Here is a 9,466-nt window from a genome sequence, read left to right as displayed (position 1 = left end):
TTTGTCGATACGATACCTAATTATGATGGTGATATGAATACTTTGACTAGCTTTATATCAGCTTGTGATTTTCTTTTTGAAACATATAGTAATACAAATGATCCTATCTTGGAAAAATATTTAATTAGAGCAATTCAAACAAAATTAATCAACAGAGCTCAATTATTAGTAGGTTGTAGAAGTGAATTAACTACTTGGGATTCAATAAAGTCCGCTCTTGTTCAATGTTTTGGTGATAAACGAAATCTTGAATGTCTAGAACAAGATTTACTCATGTGTAGACCTCTAAGAAATGAATCCACTTTGGATTTTGGTAAAAGGTTACAAATTTTGAGAAGCACTCTTATACAAAAAATAAATTCATTTCTTGACACAGAAATGGATGCTGCTACTAAATTAATTTATGTAAGACAATACCAACAAATTTGTTTGAGAACTTTTATTAGAGGTATATCAGGTCCATTACAGAGCTTGATTAGAATAAAGAATCCAGATTCTTTAGAAGCCGCTATGACTTACATTATAGAAGAAGAAAATTTTCAATATACCCAAAATCTGTTTAGAACTTCCATAATGCCTCAACATACGAAAGTTGTCACAAGACCGCAATTTCAAAACACGCAAATTTCAAGATTTGCAAGCCCACAAAACATTCCTCAAAATTTTGGAAATAATCAACAATTTTCATTTAACACTCCAAATTTCAACTATGACACTCCCCAAAGACCAAAATTCGAAACGAGACATTCAGCACCTCAGTCATTTTCTGCAAACTCATTTCCCAGACAACCTATCAATGTTCAGCCACGACCTGTCCACAGAAACTTCCCAACAAACAGACAAGTCTTTGGTCCACCCCCAAATGTCTTCAAACCTACAGGGAGGACACCTCCAAATCAACCAGAACCAATGTCAGTCACATCCAGAAACACATTCCATAGGCAACCGAATAACCCCCAAAATAAATTCGCACCATCAGGTCCTCGTAACTTCACGTCTCAGGAAATTTACCAAATTGATGAAGAGTCGCCCGATCTTCTAGAAAATACTAATGCCCCGAACGACTCTGACAATATTCCTGATAACTATGACTCAGAATTTAAACATGACTATTACACTTACGACCACAATTCGGACGTAAATCCCCAAACTGAAGTTTATGAAAACCCTGGAGATTTTCCAGAAACCCCTGAAAATTTTCAGCAGTTTGGCCACACCAACCACGGGACATAACCACTGAAATGTACACCGAAATAAACAATAGCCTACCCTATATAGAAATACTTGACCCACCTATGAAATTGTTAATTGATACAGGGTGTTATCATTCGATGATGCGGCCCTCTATTGCCGAAAAATTCTTTCCAGAAAGTATTTATCATAGCCCCTCCAAAATTAAAACAGGTATAGGTGAAAAGGAAGTTAGATTCAAAGCTGATGTTAGGTCTTTTAAAGAACTCAATTCAGACCAAATAATAAAATTCATTCTATTTGATTTTCATTCATTCTTCGATGGTATTTTGGGCCTGGGAGAACTACAAAAAATGAATTTTCGTGTAGATTTGGTTCAAAATTGTTTAGTTAACGAAAAAGTTAAAATTCCAATACTGTTTAGAAATCCAAATAAGGAAGCTTACAGCGTAACTATTAATGCCAAGGAAATTGTCTCAGTGGAAGTCCCTGTTTCTCAATATTCTGATGATGTTTTAATACCCGAATGCAATTTTCAAAATATTTTCATCCCTGAAACACTCACGACAGCCAAAAATGGATTAGCTAGAATCGAAATTCACAATTACTCAGACGAATCAGTTTCAATAACTTTCAATGAACCAATAAAAGGTTCTCCTTTTTCTGATAATCAAAAAGAAAATTTTTATTTATTCCATTTCAAAAATTCTGAAGTAGAATCTCCTTGCGAAAAAACTCTTGATATAACAAACCTAATTCGTTGCGACCACTTGAATAGCGAAGAACACTCTGCTCTAGTATCTCTTTGCAGAGAATTTTCAGACATTTTCCATAAAGAAAATGAAAAACTAACCTTCGCAAATAAAGTCAAACATGTCATCAAAACCCATGATGAAATTCCCGTATACACAAAGTCATATAGATATCCATTCGTACATAAAGAGGAAGTGCGAAAACAAATCAACAAGATGCTAGACGATGGCATCATAAGACCAAGCCAGAGTCCATGGAGTAGCCCCATTTGGATCGTCCCAAAAAAGTTGGACGCCAGTGGCAAACAAAAATGGCGTATCGTAGTCGATTACCGGAAGGTAAACGAAAAGACCATCGATGATCGATATCCTCTTCCAAATATCAATGATATTTTGGATAAATTAGGTCGATGCCAATATTTTTCAACATTGGACCTTGCGTCAGGGTTTCATCAAATAGAAATGCATCCCGACTCTATCGAAAAAACCGCTTTTAATGTTGAAAACGGACATTTTGAGTACCTCAGGATGCCATTTGGGCTCAAGAACGCTCCAGCAACATTTCAAAGGGTTATTGATAATGTCCTGAGTGATCTCCAAAATAAAATATGCTTGGTGTACATGGACGACATCATTATATTTTCGACAAGCCTTGAAGAACACATATCCAACTTAAAACTCATCTTTAAGAAATTGCGCAGTTCTCGATTGAAAATTCAAATAGATAAATGCGAATTTCTTAGAAAGGAAGTCGAATTCCTAGGCCATGTTATAACGCCGGACGGGATAAGGCCCAATCCTCGAAAAATCGAGGCAATTCAAAAGTTTCCAATTCCCCGGTCAGCCAAAGATATCAAGTCATTTTTGGGACTTTTAGGATATTACAGAAGGTTCATAAAGGACTTTGCAAAACTAACAAAGCCCTTTACCAAATGTCTCAAAAAAGGAGAAAAGATAGAACATTCACCAGAATTCATAAATACTTTCGAACTTTGTAAGAGAATACTGTGCAATGACCCAGTTCTACAATACCCAGATTTCGAAAAACCTTTCATAGTAACAACAGATGCCTCTAATTTCGCTATCGGTGCTGTCTTGAGTCAAGGCAAAATAGGAAATGATCGCCCTATTGCTTATGCATCCCGAACCTTGAACCCTGCTGAAGTAAACTACAGCACGATTGAGAAGGAGTTACTGGCCATAGTATGGGCTACTAAATATTTTAGACCATATCTGTTTGGCAGAAAATTTCTCATATTTACCGACCATAAACCTCTCCAATGGCTTTTCAGTCTAAAAGAACCAAACTCACGTTTAGTGAGATGGAGACTGAAACTTGAGGAGTACGACTATCAGATAATGTACAAAAAGGGTAAACAAAATACAAACGCCGATGCCTTATCAAGGGTAGAAATCAATCAAATTGACAGTGAATCAATATTAGTCAATCCTGGAGACATAGATGATGATATAAATCAATATCTAAACTCTGAACAACCATTGGACGTATCCACAGAAGACCTGGACAATTTGGAACAGGTATTCAACCCCAACATCGAAAACAACAAGAAAATAAACATAATATCTGATATTCAAATAGTACCTCCTTCTAATCAGAATCCATCCCCTCGCATTATAACACCGCCACCTGACAACGACGACGGTGAAACCGTTCACTCTGCTATAGAAAACCCAATACTCGAAATCAAAATAACCGAGCATTGCATCAATAAATTTACTAATCAGATTATATTCAATCAAAAAGAATCTGGTTCCTATCATGTCATTCGCAGTAAACCCTTCGGCACAGGCCGCAGACAAACTGTTTATTTATCTGGCAACTTTGAACAGGAAATATTAAATTTTTTCAAAGAATACGTGGACCCTAAAAAACTACATTGCATATTCATTAATAAATCAGAAATTGACCTTGCCCAAAAATTATCTACCATTCTCCCAAAATTTTTCAAAAATCAAGCATTCAAACTTTGTATTTCGCCACAGTTCGTCAAAGACGTAACGGACGAAGATAGACGAACAGGACTCATAAGATATCACCATGAAAAAACGTGTCACCGCGGAATAAACGAGTCACTCTTAGCCCTTAGAAAAATATATTTTTGGCCAGGTATGAAAAACCAAATAACAGAATACATAAATAATTGCGACATATGCCAACAAGCAAAATATGATAGAAATCCACCTAAGATCAAATTTGCATTGACCCCAACACCGACAGACCCCTTGGAAGCAATTCACATAGACACATTTCAAATTTCTAACTCCAAATTTTTGACTATTATCGACATTTTCTCGAGGTACGCTCAAGCATACCCCCTCGAACCCATTTGCACGGCAAGCGTGGTTTTCGACAATTTAATGACTTTCATTGCACATCACGGAATTCCCAAATCAATCACGTGTGATAGTGGCACTGAATTCAAAACTTCTTTACTCAAAGACTTCTGTACCCTCCACAATATTAAAATTCATTTTACAACACCCGGGAATTCAAATAGTAATAGCCCAGTAGAAAGACTCCATTCCACACTTATTGAAATGTTTCGAGTTCTTAAAATGAAAGACCAACGAGCGAGCCCAAAACAATTAATGCAATACGCTATAGTTGGGTATAATTCCACAATTCACAGTGTCACGAAACAAAAACCTTTTGACATTATCCACGGACGACTTGACGCTCTAGACCCATTTGATATGTCTGATGAAATCATAATGAACCAGTATATAATCGACCGTCGAAAAAGACTAAAAATCCTTTTTGAAAAAATACATGAAACCTCACTGAAACACAAGACCAAACTTAACGAAAAACAAAATGAAAAGCGTGAAGAACCGCCCGAATTCCAACCTGGAACCACGGCATTTGTCAAAGATAAAACAGCATCCAGAAGTAAAAGTAAACCCCGGTATAGAAAGAAAACAGTAATTGAAGACCTAGGGAGTAAAATACAGACGACAAAAGACAAACTTGTACACAAATCACAAATGAAAAGACCCAAAAAAGTATCTGTTCTTTCACAGGACAATGAAACTGATGGCGCCATTGCTTCGTGTAGCCATACTCCTGACAACGTCCAGAATAGCAACCAGTGACATAAAAGTCTCACCACTGAAAACTCCTTTGCTCCCTTTCCACCTTGGAACTTCCAAACTAATCGAAACCAAACACACCTTCATCCATTTTGTCGAAATATCCCCAATTTTCAATCAACTAAAAAATCTACGATCCTTTTATAATAAAATTGCCGACCACGTTAGAAGTCATCAAGTAGCGAAATCTAATCAGCAAATGCCCCATCATGAAATAATAGATGAAATAGTAGAAAATGTCAAAATTAACCTTCCGCAAACACTTTTGTCCAATCTACTGAAACACGCCGAGTATCTTATTCTAGAAGTAGAAAACAAAATTAATAATATTGAACCTCAAAAGCGTTCGAAGCGCGGTTTGTTGAATTTAGTGGGAAAAACTTCCAAATGGCTTTTTGGTACTCTGGACTCAGACGATGAAGTTAAATATAACGATGCTATTCAGGAACTCCAGCGTAACCAAAATTCCACTCTGAAGGAAATCACAATGCAGATATCGCTTTCAAAAAAGCTGATAGACAATTACAATAATACAATAACTCTTCTTACTACCAATCAAGAAGTAATTAAAAAACGGCTAGATTTTCTTCAATTCAATATCAGTCAAAACCTGATAGAATATTTGGGAACGCAAAATACACTAAATCAAATTATATTAAATTGCCAAAATTTAATTACTTTTCTGGACAATTTAGAAGATGCATTAACATTTGCAAAATTAAATGCATTACACAGCACTGTGATCTCAGCTACGGAGCTAGAAAAGATAATGGGGCATCTGTCTTCATTATACAATAAAGACAGGATTCCTCAATTTAAAAGTTATATCTCATATTATCAATTGGTTGGCACACAGGTTACCTTTTCAGAAAACAAACTTATATTTGCTATACATTTTCCAATTTTCTCTCAAAACTCATTCGAAATGTTTCGCCTATTTCCCATCCCAATTAATAATTCCACAATCGTCCCAAGTCACCCGTTCCTACTACTTGGAGAAAACCAACAACAGTACGAGGATGAGATGTGCCCAACAATCGAGGACACACATATTTGCCACGATCATCGGGATCTACAAATAGACGATTGTATAGCAGCTCTTATCAAAGTAACCGACAATCCAAATTGCCATACCGCCGGAGTCTACGTAGCCAACCCCATCATAGAACCTATCTCCAGTCAACATGTATTAGTAATCCCAGCTGAAAAACCCCTGAAAATCCTGGAAACTTGCCAAAGCGATGAATTCACACTCTTAAGAGAACCCAGCCTTGTTGAAATACCATTCAACTGTGGAATCACAATCGGAGATTTCAAATTATGGAACAGAAAGGAAATTGTGAAAGGCCATCCTTTAACCATTCCAGAAATCAAAATAAACAAGATCAACCCTGAAGGGTTGGAACCCAGAAAAATTCACCTAAAATCCATAGACCTGAAGAAAATTCATGAACTTCAAGACGATGCCAAGTTTCTTCAAATCCAGGACACAAAAGTAATTCATCCTGCAGTCTCCAGTTCTGCAAGCATCCTTATAACCCTCTTGATGGTTGCTGCCGCTGCTTTCGCAATCTGGAAATTTTATAAGAAAAGGACCACCCCCATAAAAGAAGAAGAAGGACCCGTCCATACCGAAAATACCGAAAACAAACCAGTATCCCTCTTGTTTTCGTCTTAGGGATGGAGGAGTTATGAACCCGAGTTCGCTGACCGAGCATCACGCAGGGATAGAGTTACATCCGCTGTTCCAGACGCGACTACATGCTAAGTCGGCAAAACGAAACTTATAAATTATTGTTAATTTAATAATCAGGCATTCTTGTTACTTCGCCTGAACTGTAACGTTGTATTTGTCCAAAAATAAAGTCTTTTTAAAAAAGTATTTTCGTATATCGCATACGTAACTTACAGCTGCGCAAAGCATATTTATGTTGACTGAGGTAGTTTGGTATACTACTACATGTAGCATTGCGTAAAGCAATTGACACTGTCACACAAGTGACACTAAAAACCTTGGTATAAGTCCAAAGTATAAAAAAACAGTAATATAGAAGTGAAACTAATGTGAGCAAGACCAGGTATACTCCCTTAAAAATCTTTAACAATACCCTAGCTCGAACATTGCGGTGCTTTGTTATTAGCACAATTAGTTGATAAGGTAATGAAAGCTATGCGTGTCCGTCTTTCAGGTGGAGGTGTATGCTATCTAGCAGTGTGCAAGGCTTATTAAACTGAGACCTCAAAGAAATGAGCAGATCAATATTTTAACAGACAGCAAGAGCGCACTAGGGGATCTGACAAACAAGAAGGTGACATCAAAACTGGTCTGGAATGCCATGAAGAACTGAATGAACTTGCAAACAGGAACAAATTAACTTTGTACTGGGTGCCAGGGCATTCAGGAATCACAGGTAGTGATAAAGTTGATGAATGTGCTAGACACGGATCATCAACTTCATATATAGGTCCTGAACCAGCTCTGGGGGTACCAAAATCATTGGTACGAAACCAGATTAGGACATGGACCAATAAGAAGCACACATAGTACTGTACAAAAGTATCTGGCAACAAACACAGTAGAACCTTCATTAGGGAACCATCCGAGAAAAGATCCGAAGAACTACTACAATATACTAGGGATCGGCTCAGAATAATTACAGGGTTACTAACCGGTCATTGTCCACTTAGAGGACACCTATAATAATAATAATAATAAATATACTTTATTGTCTGAAGATACAATAATCTTATCGACAAAGTGTAGACATTCATAAAACTTTATATATCATGGTTCACATGATATTGTCAATAAAAATATAGGACTATCAATTAATTTAATTTTCAATTGGTTATAACTAAGTATTAAAATAAATAAATTAAATAACACATATAACATACTGAGCTGATGTAAGACGTCAGTGAACACTGTCTCAAAAAATTCTGTAATACCTGAATAAAATGAGGCTGTACAACAGAGACTTCAGCTGCAGATTATGCAACGAAGGGATAGAAACAGCTCTACACATCTTATGCGAATGTGAGGCATTGAATCACAGGAGGCAGGCAATATATGGACGTACGAAATTATGTCCAGAAGAATATGACGAACATCCAACACGGAACCTGTACAAACTAGTACAGGGAATGAGACTGATGGAATGAGTGTCATGAGAAGATGGGAGAATAAACGCAATAAGCCCAAAAGGCTGCAGTGTTTTCTGGAAACTTGGACTAAATGGACAAGTCAGACAGCTCCCAAGGTACCAAAAAAAAAGCTATGCGTGTCAGGTCCAACAGAGTCTTTTATTGGAGCAACTCAAGCATGTGTTTGTGTTGGATAAAAACCCATCGAAATATGTTGAAAACATTTGTACAGAATAAAGTATCTTAAATCAATCCTTCAGATTCGAATTTTGTAAGAATGAAAGGTAACCCAGTAGACTTATTAACAAGGGGGACCTATCCCAAAACTTTATTAGACAGGTCCTGCTTGGGTCTCACAATCAATAGTAGATTAGCCAAAGTCAACTGTAGAGTTTCCATCTAAAGTATCGGAGTTAAAGAAACAAAGGATAACCAACCTGCATAATATTCAAGAATCTGATTTATTTCCACTTAAAGCATTTTCGAATATGCAAAGAGTAATGGTAATGTTCAAAAAAATGTATTCAATTCCCAAAATAGGTCACTTGATTGGAAGTACAACCCAATAACAACTTCTAACTTAATCACGCTATAGATGCTTTGGTGAAATTGTAATCAAACAAAACAGTGAGCAAGAAATCGAAAATTCTTGATTTTTAGGCCCAAATAACGTTATCAGATTAGTTGGCAGGCTAAACTTGTCTAATTTTATGATTGAATCAAAAAACATCCTATACTTCTGTCAAATAAACACTATTTAATCAAGCTCATCTTCCAATAATAACACATAAGATTGTTCCATTGTAAACTCCAACACTTGCTGTTCTGTATTCGTGAATGGTTTTGGACTCTCTGATATAAATCTGTAAATGCCTGTGTGCGTTGTGTCAAACCACAACATGGAGAATTTACCGCCGAACAGTTTCTCCCGCGCCAGTCTTTAATATAACCAGGGTGGATTATGCTGGTCTCATCAAAATTAAAGATCACAATGGACGAGGTGCAAAAATCTTGAAAGCATACATCTGCTTAACCCTTGTTCAATCCACTTCTACAATAATTGGTTTTTATATACACTGTTCAACTGTTCATTTAGTTATTCATGTTGATAAAAAAAAAGAGATGAGTTGTCAGTGTGACGGTAGCATGTAACGGAGACGTCAATTTTTATTGAAACAGGATTTCCCAAGTTCAACCAAATTTTAATAGGTAAAAAAGATCAAGTAGGTAAAACATAGAACAATTATACCCAAATACTTTGTGGCTGT

General features: G+C 36.5%; 1 protein-coding gene across 2 annotated transcripts in view; it reads right to left on the bottom strand.

Moving 5' to 3' along the window:
• The window catches only part of tst (superkiller complex helicase subunit twister), a 39,036-nt gene that overhangs the window by 1,859 nt on the left and 27,711 nt on the right, over positions 1-9,466 (bottom strand). The window lies entirely within an intron of this gene.

This window comes from Leptinotarsa decemlineata, unplaced genomic scaffold (assembly GCF_025532065.1).
Source record: "Leptinotarsa decemlineata unplaced genomic scaffold, Ldec_3_MD MMD2_tig00026340_RagTag_RagTag, whole genome shotgun sequence".
Classification (NCBI taxonomy): domain Eukaryota; kingdom Metazoa; phylum Arthropoda; class Insecta; order Coleoptera; family Chrysomelidae; genus Leptinotarsa; species Leptinotarsa decemlineata.
The sequence above is the reverse complement of the archived record's forward strand: the minus strand, read 5'-3'. Positions and strand labels throughout refer to the sequence as shown.